Here is a 10,638-nt window from a genome sequence, read left to right as displayed (position 1 = left end):
TATAATTACCCGCTTTCTGCCTACCTCCTTTTTTAAACAGTGGTGTCACGTTTGCTAATTTCCAATTCGCCGGGACCACCCCAGAGTCCAGTGAATTTTGGTAAATTATCACTAGTGCATTTTCAATTTCCCTCGCCATCTCTTTTAGCACTCTGGGATGCATTCCATCAGGTCCAGGAGACTTGTCTACCTTTAGCCCCATTAGCTTGCCCATCACTACCTCCTTGGTGATAACAATCATCTCAAGGCCCTCACCTGTCATAGCCTCATTTCCATCAGTCACTCGCATGTTATTTGTGTCTTCCACTGTGAAGACCGACCCAAAAAACCTGTTCAGTTCCTCAGCCATTTCCTCATCTCCCATTATTAAATCGCCCTTCTCATCCTCTAAAGGACCAATATTTACCTTAGCCACTCTTTTTTGTTTTATATATTTGTAGAAACTTTTACTATCTGTTTTTATATTCTGAGCAAGTTTACTCTCATAATCTATCTTACTCTTCTTTATAGCTTTTTTAGTAGCTTTCTGTTGCCCCCTAAAGAGTTCCCAGTCCTCTAGTCTCCCACTGATCTTTGCTACTTTGTATGTTTTTTCCTTCAATTTGATACTCTCCCTTATTTCCTTAGATATCCACGGTCGATTTTCCCTCTTTTTACCATCCTTCCTTTTTGTTGGGAGAACCTTTGCTGAGCACTGTGAAAAATCACTTGGAAGGTTCTCCACTGTTCCTCAACTGTTTCACCATAAAGTCTTTGCTCCCAGTCTACCTTAGCTAGTTCTTCTCTCATCCCATTGTAATCTCCTTTGTTTCAGCACAAAACACTAGTGCTTGATTTTACCTTCTCACCCTCCATCTGTATTTTAAATTCCACCATATTGTGATCGCTCCTTCCGAGAGGATCCCTAACTATGAGATCCTGAATCAATCCTGTCTCATTGCACAGGACCAGATCTAGGACCGTTTGTTCCCTCGTAGGTTCCATTACATACTGTTCTAGGAAACTATCACGGATACATTCTATAAACTCCTCCTCAAGGCTGCCTTGACCGACCAGGTTAAACCAATCGACATGTAGATTAAAATCCCCCATGATAACTGCTGTACCATTTCTACATGCATCAGTTATTTCTTTGTTTATTGCCTGCCCCACCATAATGTTACTATTTGGTGGCCTATAGACTACTCCTATCAGTGACTTTTTCGCCTTACTATTCCTGATTTCCACCCAAATGGATTCAACCTTATCCTCCATAGCACCAATGTCATCCCTTACTGTTGCCCGGATGTCATCCTTAAATAACAGAGTTACACCACCTCCCTTACCATCCACTCTGTCCTTCCGAATAGTTTGATACCCTTGGATATTTAACTCCCAGTCGTGACCATCCTTTAACCATGTTTCAGTAAATATGTTTCATATACATGAGTATATGATGGTGCAGAGACACACACTGACTGACACACTGCAAGACCAATCAATACATACAACACAGCAGCCAATCACCAGTTAAGGCACGGTCACTATAAAGACTGAGGGCATTAGATTTCCCGCTCATTCGAGATGCAGCCTCTGAGACAGACAGAGCCCACAGTCAGTAGCACAAACATCCACCATGTGCTAGCAGTATAGGCTGGTCAGGTTAGGCATAGGTCTTCAGTCAATCTAACATAGTGTCGACCCACAGTGCAAGTATGTTTAACAGCTCTTAGTTAAGTAAAATAGAGTTGTACTATTACAAGTGTTGGTAACCTGTCTATGTTACTGCTAAGGTTAATGCAGTCTCCTCAGATCCAGAGTACCCAACACATCATGGTACCAGTATGTGATGTTAGAGTTTAATAGACTGATGCACGATCAATGACTACTAAAGCGAGGTTGTAGTCCAACTGAAGGCTTTAATAAGCTGGATGTTTCCCCCAGCAGCTCAGGTACAGAAAGAAGGCTGCTGGGGCGGCACGGGCTCTTATACCCCGCCTTGCAGGGCGGAGCTACCATACAGCTTGACCAATAGGAAACATACAATATCTACCAATGGTGTTCCAGCATTATCAGGTACCGTAATACCTCTACATAGACTACCACATAGATCTACCTTCAAGTGATCTGCCTTCCACCAGCAATCAGCCATCCTGTAGTATGGACAGCGTCCGTATTCCCCCGCCGCTCCGCATCACCGGCAAACTCAGTGCGAACTGGAAAATCTTTAAACAACGATTCCAGCTATACCGCAAAGCTACAGACCTGGAAGCTGCTTCAGACGCCAGGAAGATTGCTCTCTTCCTTTCCACGGCCGGGGACCACGCCATCCATATCTTCAACTCTCTCACTTTCGCTGAAGGTGAAGACAAGTCCAAGTTCAAGACAGTCCTGCTCAAATTCGACACTTACTGTGACATCGAGGTAAATGAAAGTTTTGAGCGCGATGTCTTTCAACAGCGTCTGCAGGGTAAGGATGAACCTTTTCAATCTTTCCTCACCCACCTTCGCATCCTCACGCAGTCCTGTAATTACGGCTCCACCTCCGACTCGATGATCCGTGACCAGATCGTTTTCAGTGTGCAATCGGACCCCCTACGCCAGCAGCTCCTCAAGGTTAAACAGCTCACCCTTGCGTTAGCCATCGTGACCTGCGTTCTGCATGAACACGCCACTAACCGATACTCGCACATTCAAGCGGCTGAAACGGCATGGCACGGTCCCGAGGCAGAGCGGGTGCAAGCCATTAAACAACTCCAGGGCCTAAGCCTGGGTGAGGGCGGCCATTTCGCGCACTGACTGAGGGGACGGCGAAGCTGAAGACCGCACTGCGCAGGCGCGCACTACGTACGACCACACCGCGCATGCGCGATGGCGTATCAAACGTTCTGACGTCACTACGTGCGGCAACTGTGGCTCCACCCACTTAAAGCGGCAATGTCCTGCAAAATCCCGACGCTGTCTCCAATGTGGCAAGCTTGGCCATGATGCAGCCCTATGCAGGTCTGCTCAACCTACTACCTCTCGTCACTCCAAGCAGCCATGCAGGGATGTCTGAACCATCCAGCCACCGGTCACCAATTCTGACTCTGACTTGATTCCGGATCTTGAAACCGAGGACCCTAAAGCACCATTTTGGGTGGGCATCATCACCAAACACAAGATGCTCCAGAAGACAAAAGCCAAATCTCTCCCATTATTCCGCATTGATCTGGACAACGAGTGGTGTGCCACCCTCACGGTCAACTGATCCCGCATCCGACGCTTCAGCCAACCTCATTACGCGGTCTGACCTCGAAAGCCTCCATGTCAAGCCGACCATCCTGCCATCCGCCTGCCAGCTTCTGGACTATAATGGTAATGCCATTGCTGCCAGTGGCTCTTGCCAGCTTGAAGTGTCGCACCGGTCATTAAAGGCTAACCTGCGAGGACTTCCGGTTGCAGCTATGCGGAGCTAAACCGCACATTCGGCGGCTCCCGCTAAAACGGACTTTTGGGTTCTCCAGAGGAGCCCCAACGGCAATTCTTTCGACAACTTCCAGTGAGGGAAGATGAGCAAGGTCCCCCCTCCATAGTATATGGATTGGACCAGGGGTGGAGAGTTCAAAAAAGTGTCTTTGGAGCAGCGAAAAGTGCGAGGAAGAAAAAACAAGATGGCGGCGGGCGGAGATCAAGCGGCATGGGTGCAGGAGCAGCAGGAGTTTCTCAGTCACTGCTTTGAGGAGCTGAAGAAAGAGGTGCTGGCGCCAATGCTGACGGCGATCGAGGGGTTAGTGGAGACCCAGAAGGCCCAAGGGGCGGCGATCCAGGTGGTGCGGGAAAAAACCGCGGAGAACGAGGATGAGATCTTGGGCCTGGCGGTGAAGGTGGAGGCACACGAGGCGCTGCACAAGATGTGGGCGGAAAGATGCGAGGACCTGGAGAACAGGTCGAGGAGGAAGAATCTTCGGATTCTGGGTCTCCCTGATGGGGTGGAGGGGGCCGATGCTGGGGCATATGTGAGCACGATGCTCAATTCGCTGATGGGTGCGGGGGCCTCTCCGAGTCCCCTGGAGGTAGATGGGGCTCATCGGGTCCTGGCGAGGAGACCCAAGGCCAACGAGCCGCCAAGGGCGGTAGTGGTGAGGTTTCACCGTCTCGTGGATAGAGAGTGTGTTTTGAGATGGGCCAAGAAAGAGCGGGGCAGCAGGTGGGAGAATACGGAGATCCGAATCTACCAGGACTGGAGTGCGGAGGTGGCAAAGAAGAGAGCTGGTTTTAATCGGGCCAAGGCGGTGCTCCATCGGAAGGGGGTGAGGTTCGGAATGCTGCAGCCAGCGCGATTGTGGGTCACATTTCAGGATCGACACCATTACTTCGAAACGCCTGAGGAGGCTTGGACCTTTATACAAACTGAAAAGTTGGACTCAAACTGAGAGTCTGTGGTTGTGGGGGGGATGTCGGTTGTATACAGGGTTTTAACTATGCGTAGGGAATGTTCCACGGGTTGGGTGATGGATGGGGATGGGGGAAGAGATCTGATGGGGAGACTGAGAGAGAATGTGGGCGCCGGTGCTGGAGGGAGGGGAGGCCCGGGGATGCGGGAATTGGGATAAGGCCGCAAAAGGGGGGGAGGGGGATGGAGGAGCGCACACTGATTGCTGGGGAGTAGGGGAGGGGGGATTCCCACACGGGGGGGGGTCAATGGGATGGCGGGGGAGGCCGGGGTCAGCAGGAGTCAGCTGACTTATGGGAGTGTTATGGGGGGCGCAAAAGAGCTAGACACGGATCTAGCGGGGGGAGGAGAGGGGGAGGGGGGGATATAGGGTTGCTGCTGCATTGGCCGATTGGGAACTGGAAACAGAAGAGGTGGTCGGGACGGGGGTCCCCCGTCTGGGGGACTGGAGGGTGTGGGAGGCGAGGGCACGGGACTGGCCTAGAAAAGGAGATGGCTAGTCGGCAGGGGGGAGGGGGAGAAGCCCCCCATACCCCCCCAATCCGGCTGATAACTTGGAATGTGAGGGGCCTGAATGGGCCGGTTAAGAGGGCCCTAGTGTTCGCGCACTTAAAGGGACTGAAGGCAGATGTGGTCATGCTTCAGGAAACACATTTGAAGGTGGCAGACCAGGTCAGGTTAAGAAAGGGATGGGTAGAACAGGTATTCCATTTGGGGCTGGATGCGAAGAACAGAGGGGTGGCAATACTGGTGGGGAAGCGGGTGTCGTTCGAGGCCAAGAATATTGTAGTGGACAATGGAGGTCGATACGTGATGGTGAGCGGTAGGCTGCAGGGGGCGTGGGTGGTATTGGTTAACGTATACACCCCGAACTGGGGTGATGCCGGATTTATGAAACGCATGTTGGGGCGCATTCCGGATCTGGAGGCAGGAAGCTTGATAATGGGGGGGGATTTCAACACGGTGTTGGACCCAGCATTAGATCGCTCCAGATCTAGGACGGGGAAAGAGGCCGGCGGCGGCCAAGGTGCTTAGGGGGTTTATGGACCAGATGGGGGGAGTAGATCCGTGGAGATTTGCTAGGCCCCTGGCCAGGGAATTTTCTTTTTTTTCTCACGTACACAGGGTCTACTCCCTGATAGATTTTTTTGTTTTGAGTAGGGCGTAGATCCCGAAAGTGGAGGGAACGGAGTACTCGGCCATAGCCATCTCAGACCACGCCCCGCACTGGGTGGAGCTGGAGTTATGAGAGGTGAGGGACCAATGCCTGCTGTGGCGCCTGGATGTGGGATTACTGGCGGATGAGGAGGTGTGCGGGAGGGTGCGAGGCTGCATTGAAAGGTACTTGGAGGCCAACGACAATGGGGAGGTGCAGGTGGGGGTAGTATGGGAGGCGCTGAAGGCGGTGGTCAGGGGACAGTTAATCTCCATCAGGGCTCACAGGGAGAAGAGAGAGGGCAGGGAAAGGGAGAGGTTAGTGGGTGTGATCCTAAGGGTAGACAGGAGATATGCAGAGGCCCCCGAGGAGGGACTACTTAGGGAGCGGCGAAGTCTCCAGACGGAATTCGACCTGTTGACCACAGGGAAGGCAGAGGCACAGTGGAGGAAAGCACAGGGGGCGACGTACGAGTATGGCAGCAAGGGAGATAGGTGGAGTCAAGGATGGAAGGGGAACTACGGTGTGGAGTGCGGTGAAAGTAAATGAGGCATTTAAGGACTTTTATGAGGAGCTGTACAGAGCTCAGCCCCCAGCGGGGGAAGAGGGGATGCGACGATTTCTAGATCAACTGAGGTTCCCGCGGGTGGAGGAGCAGGAGGTGGCTGGTTTGGGGGCGCCAATTGGGTTGGAGGAGCTGGTTAAAGGACTGGGGAGCATGCAGGCGGGGAAGGCCCTGGGGCCAGATGGGTTCCCGGTTGAGTTTTACAGGAAGTATGTGGACCTGTTAGCCCCGTTGCTAGTGAGGACTTTCAATGAGGCAAGGGAGGGGGGGACCCTGCCCCCAACAATGTCCGGGGCGCTGATCGCTCTGATCCTGAAGCGGGACAAGGATCCACTGCAATGTGGGTCGTATAGACCGATCTCGCTCCTCAATGTGGAAGCTAAGTTGCTGGCAAAAGTGCTGGCTACGAGAATTGAGGACTGTGTCCCGGGGGTGATTCACGAGGACCAGACGGGATTTGTAAAGGGCAGGCAGCTAAACACCAATGTGCGGAGGCTCCTAAACGGGATTATGATGCCATCGGTGGAGGGAGAGGCGGAGATAGTGGCAGCTATGGACGCGGAGAAGGCCTTTGATCGGGTGGAGTGGGAGTATCTCTGGGAAGTGTTGCGGAGGTTTGGGTTTGGGGAGGGGTTTATCAGTTGGGTTAGGCTCCTATATAGAGCCCCGGTGGCGAGTGTGGGTACGAATCGGCGGAGGTCGGAGTATTTTCGGCTGTATTGAGGGACGAGGCAGGGGTGCCCCCTGTCCCCTCTCTTGTTTGCATTAGCAATTGAGCCTTTGGCCATGGCATTAAGGGAGTCCAGGAACTGGAGGGGGGTGGTCCGAGGGGAGAGGAGCATAGGACGACCTGTTGCTGTATGTGGCAGATCCAGTGGAGGGGATGGTGGAGGTCATGCGGATCCTAAGGGAGTTTGGGGACTTCTCGAGCTATAAGCTCAATGTAGGGAAAAGTGAGCTCTTTGTGGTGCATCCAGGGGACCAGGGAAGAGGGATAGATGACCTACCGTTGAGGAGGGCGGAAAGGAGCTTTCGGTACTTGGGGATCCAGGTAGCTAGGAGCTGGGGGGCCCTGCACAAACTTAATTTGACGCGGCTGGTGGAGCAGATGGAGGAGGACTTCAAAAGATGGGATGTGTTGCCACTCTCGCTAGCGGGCAGGGTACAGTCGATTAAAATGATGGTCCTCCCGAGGTTTCTTTTTGTGTTCCAGTGCCTTCCTATTATGATTACCAAGGCCTTTTTTAAGTGGGTAGGTAGGAGCATCATGGGTTTTGTGTGGGCAAACAAGACCCTGAGGGTAAGGAGGGGGTTTCTGGAGCGTAGTAGGGACAGAGGAGGGCTGGCATTGCCGAATCTGGGTGGCTATTATTGGGCAGCCAACGTGGCGATGATCCGTAAGTGGGTAATAGAGGGAGAGGGGGCAGCATGGAAGAGGTTGGAGATGGCGTCCTGCAAAGGAACGAGCCTGAGGGCGCTGGTGACGGCACCGCTGCCGCTCTCTCCGACAAGGTACACCACGAGTCCGGTGGTGGCGGCAACGCTAAAGATCTGGGGGCAGTGGAGACGACATAGGGGTGAGATGGGAGCCTCGGTGTGGTCCCCGATCCGGGAGAACCATCGGTTCGCCCCAGGGAGGATGGACGGGGGGCTTCGGAGCTGGCATCGGGCAGGGATCAGAAGGATGGGGGACCTGCTTATAGACGGAACATTTGCGAGCCTAGGGGCGCTGGAGGAGAAGTTTGGGTTCCCCCTGGGAAATGCGTTCAGGTGTATGCAAGTGAGGGCGTTTGTGAGGCGGCAGGTGAGGGAATTCCCGTTGCTCCCGGCACAGGGGATTCCTGACAGAGTGATTTCGGATGTATGGGTCGGAGAAGGCAAGGTCTCGGCAATATATCAGGAGATGAAAGAAGAGGAGGAGGCTTCGGTAGAGGAGCTGAAGGGCAAGTGGGAGGAGGAGTTGGGGGAGGAGATTGAAGAGGGTCTGTGGGCTGATGCCCTGAGTAGGGTTAATTCCTCTTCCTCATGTGCCAGGCTCAGCCTGATACAGTTTAAGGTTGTTCACAGAGCGCATATGACAGGAGCGAGGCTGAGTAGGTTCTTTGGGGTGGAGGACAGATGTGGGAGGTGCTCAGGAAGCCCGGCGAATCACGTCCACATGTTCTGGTCGTGCCCGGCACTGGATGGGTTCTGGAGGGGTTTCGCGAAGACTATGTCCAAGGTGGTGAAAGTCCAGGTCAAACCAAGTTGGGGGCTGGCATTATTTGGGGTGGAGGATGAGCCGGGAGTGCAGGAGGCGAAAGAGGTCGGTATTCTGGCCTTTGCGTCCCTGGTAGCCCGGCGGAGGATCTTGCTCGTGTGGAAAGATGTGAAGCCCCCCAGCGTGGAAGCCTGGGTAAATGACATGGCAGGGTTCATTAAGTTGTAGAGGATAAAGTTTGCCTTGAGAGGGTCTGCGCAGGGGTTCTTCAGGCGGTGGCAACCGTTCCTAGACTATCTCGCGGAGCGCTAGAATGAGGTCGGTCAGCAGCAACCCAGGGAGGGAGGGGGGTGGTGGAGGGGTAGGGGGGTTTCTTTCGGGTGGGGTGTATTTGGGCGGGTGGGGGAGGTTTTTTTTCCCCAGGGGTACTTGTAAAAAGCAAATGGGAGGGTTAATATGTGCGGGAGAAACCCATTGTATAAGTTCTGTATTATGTTTGTTTGATATGTTTATGTTTTGCTCTGTTCTTTTCTCTTTTTCTTTTCTGTTACGGGGGGGGGGGGGGGGGGGGGGGGGGGGGGGTTTAATTGGTTGAAAATTTTTGTTGGGAAAACTTTGAATAAACTTTTTTTTTTAAAAAAGGCTAACCTGCCATTCGAAAAAGTGGGATCCACTAATGCCTCCCTGCTTGGTGCTCAGGCGTGCAAACTTCTAAACCTTGTCCAAAGGGTTCACTCCCTGTCACCCACTGACGCTTCCGCATCTCAGGACACGGACTTTCGGACACAGCTGAACGCCATCATCACCCAATACCATGGTGTATTCGAGGGCATGGGCACATTCCCATACACTTATAAAATCTTGTTAAAACCAAATGCCATGCCTGTGGTACCAGCACCCCTCAAGGACCGCCTCAAGCAGCCGCTGCAGGACCTCCAGGACCAGGGCGTAATTTTGAAAGTTACAGAACCGACTGACTGGGTCAGCTCTATGGTGTGCGTGAAAAAACCATCCTGCGAATTACGCATATGTGTTGATCCCAAGGACCTTAACCGCAATATTGTGAGAGAACACTATCCCATTCCAAAGCGCGAAGAACTCACCTGCGAGATGGCTCGTGCCAAATGTTTCACCAAGTTAGGCGCATCCAAGGGGTTCTGGCAGATCCAACTCGGCGCATCCAGTCAGAGGTTCTGCACATTTAACACCCCATTTGGCCAATATTGCTGCAACCTGATGCCCAATCTCTGCATCATCTCTGCATCGGAAGTGTTCCACAGAATAATGGAGCAGATGATGGAAGGTATCGAAGGGCTTTGCGTATATGTGGACGACATCATCGTCTGGTCTACCACCCCGCAGGAGCACATTGATCGCCTCCAACGCGTCTTCCGACGAATCCATGAGCATGGCCTCCGCCTCAACATGGCCAAATGCTCCTTTGGTCAAATAGAACTTAAATTCCTCGGAGACCATATTTCACAGTTTGGCGTGCAGCCGGATGCTGACAAGGTATCTGCCATTAAGGCCATGAAGACACCGGAGGGCAAGAAGGCGGTCCTCCGCTTCCTGGGCATGGTCAATTTCCTGGGGAAATTCATACCTAACCTTCTTTACACGAACCCTTCATACCTCCGAAATTCGGCATTCCTCCGTCGACAAAGAGGTCCATGCCATCGTTGAAGCTGTGCGGCATTGGAGGCATTAACTGGCCGGCAGGAGATTCACTCTCCTCACTGACCAACGGTCGGTAGCCTTCATGTTTAACAACACAGCGGGGCAAGATCAAGAACGATAAAATCTTGAGGTGGAGTATCGAGCTCTCCACCTACAACTACGAGATTTTGTATCACCCCGGTAAGCTCAACGAGCCCCCCGATGCCCTATCCCGAGGTACATGTGCCAGCGCACAGGTGGACCGACTCCGGACTCTGCACGACAACCTTTGTCACCTGGGAGTAACACATTTGTACCACTTCAAGGCCCGCAATCTGCCCTACTCCGTCGAGGAAGTCAGGGCAATCAGCAGAGACTGCCAGGTCTGCACGGAGTGCAAACCACACTTCTACCGTCCAGACCGTGCGTGCCTGGTGAAGGCCTCCCACCCCTTTGAACACCTCAGCGTGGACTTCATAGGGCCCCTCCCCTCCACCGACCGTAACACATACTTCCTCAGTGTGGTCGATGAATATTCCAGATTCCCTTTCGGCATCCCATGCCCCGACATGACGCCTGCCACCGTCATCATAGCCCTCAACACCATCCTCCCTCTGTTCGGCTTCCACCCCTACACCCACAGCGAC

The sequence above is a fragment of the Scyliorhinus torazame genome, chromosome 12 (assembly GCF_047496885.1).
Source record: "Scyliorhinus torazame isolate Kashiwa2021f chromosome 12, sScyTor2.1, whole genome shotgun sequence".
In the NCBI taxonomy this organism is placed as follows: Eukaryota; Metazoa; Chordata; class Chondrichthyes; order Carcharhiniformes; family Scyliorhinidae; genus Scyliorhinus; species Scyliorhinus torazame.
The sequence above is the reverse complement of the archived record's forward strand: the minus strand, read 5'-3'. Positions refer to the sequence as shown.